The sequence below is a fragment of the Choristoneura fumiferana genome, chromosome 27, assembly GCF_025370935.1.
Source record: "Choristoneura fumiferana chromosome 27, NRCan_CFum_1, whole genome shotgun sequence".
NCBI classification, from domain to species: domain Eukaryota; kingdom Metazoa; phylum Arthropoda; class Insecta; order Lepidoptera; family Tortricidae; genus Choristoneura; species Choristoneura fumiferana.
The window spans coordinates 7,724,397-7,726,452 of record NC_133498.1 but is presented as its reverse complement, the minus strand read 5'-3'; positions in this window follow the sequence as shown (position 1 = coordinate 7,726,452).

Below are 2,056 nucleotides of genomic sequence, written 5' to 3'. Positions count from 1 at the left end.
TCGAGTTTCGTAGTAGCCCTGCTGGGACCTATTCCTATACTTACATTACAATACTCTTTGCCGAAGTCCGAAGGAAGAGCGTCGGAAGTGGGTGTAGAATGTAGAGTTTCTCTATTTCATGACTAGGTGGCGCTAGGGTCGCTGCAAAGTGCCAAGTGCTAGTCGTTGACACCTCAATTTTGATAAGTTTAAATCAGGTTTAAAGGCAACTGTGACTACGGTTGAAAATAGAATGAAAAGTATTGGCCATCCTTTGATAAATCTGTTCTATGAAAACCTATGAAATGTCTAATCACAAAGATAACACAATGCTTACCTAATCTTTGTACCTAGCTACTGGATATATGTATTAGAATAAGATAGGCGTAAAAACAATCATTCAGTTGATATAATTCCATCTTAAAGTGGGTTCAAATTTATAAATAAATCCAAATAAAAAAAATGGCTTTTCCTGAAACTATTAATTGAATTTGTCGTTTTGCGAAGGTTTTAACTGTTTTTTTATAAATTAAAACTTCACAGTACCTGTTATCGAATAGAGAAACCATTTTTAAGCTACCTTTACAAATAACAAAGTTATAAAGGTTTGAAATTCAAGATTAGACAGAGAAAGACATACTTGCATTGCATGTGACATCACACGCACGCAGCGCCAGACTTGCTGCGTAGAGAAAAGCGTTTGAGGAACAGAAGTATTAGATTTTTCAAAAAATCACTATAAATCCAATTTTCAACCGATTGAAGTTCTCTATGATCTTTTTAACCCCCGACGTCAAAAGATGAGACCGCTATGTGTGTCTGTGTGTCTGTCTGTCTGTCTGTGGCACCGTAGTTCTTAAACGGGTGGACCGATTTGAATGCGGTTTTTTTATTTTAAATCAGGTTTTCTAGCCATGGTTCTTAGATATGTTTCATCAAAATCGGTTTAAATGGTTAGATTAAAGTTTTCTAACCTGTGTAATGTGTCACTGCTGTTATAAATAAATTATTTTCTTTCTTGAACATGAAACTACCGTGAGACTCACTCATATTAAATATATTGACCCGGATAACTCACGTCTTAAATCGAGTTTAGCTCGACATGAAGGGCTACGGATTAGCCCGAAACATGTCGAGCTAAACTCGATTTACTTTAAGACGTGAGTTATCCGGGTCAATATATTTAATATTTTCTTTCTTCCTTTCTTTCTATAGGTATGTCAAAACAACCAATGTGTGTGCCTCGCCTCCATACTGTAAGAACTACACATCAACTACCATACACACTACGCGTTTCGAACTCATCGTCTGGGTTTCAGGTTCATGAAATTTGACACGCTTGTTTTTAATGCAACGTCGATGAAAACCACGATGTAAATTTAGGGAATTCACACGGAAATTTTGTAAAATCCCGGAATTTCAATTCAACTGCTGTATCTAATGCCCCCGCGTTGTTTTTAATGCTGTGTGTAATGTATGTGCTGTATGCGTGCGAAACGGCGGGTACCTAAACGCTAGTACATTATAGTTCCCGCGAGCAACGTGACTTTTCCACATTTTTATGGTTCCGTAGCAAAAATGCCAAAAACGGAACCCTTAAAGTTTCGCCATGTCTGTCTGTCTGTCTTTTTTGGCGTGATTTTATGTATGTATGTTGACAAAATGGTACAATTAAAAATTAAAAATTTTTTTTTTAGATTCTCCATAGACGTAAAGGGGGGGTGATTTTTTATGATGAAAATAAATGAAATATACTTAATCTTGGAATATTCCGTACAAAATACGAAATCCTTAGAAAAATATTAAAATACTACTTTTTTTTTTGTAATAGCTACGGAACCCTATTTCGAGCGTGTCCGACACGCTCTTTCCCGGTTTGTCTTTAACAATAGATACCTACCTATAATTTTCACACAAACATACAACTGACCCTTTTCTATTGTAATAACGAATTACCGTAAGTATCATAATTATCAATTTATCATTCGATAACGAAACAATTTGTCGATAAGCTATTTAACACCGTGATTTGTTGCCGCCAGCATACGCTTCGCTCCATCAATAATAAATAACATTA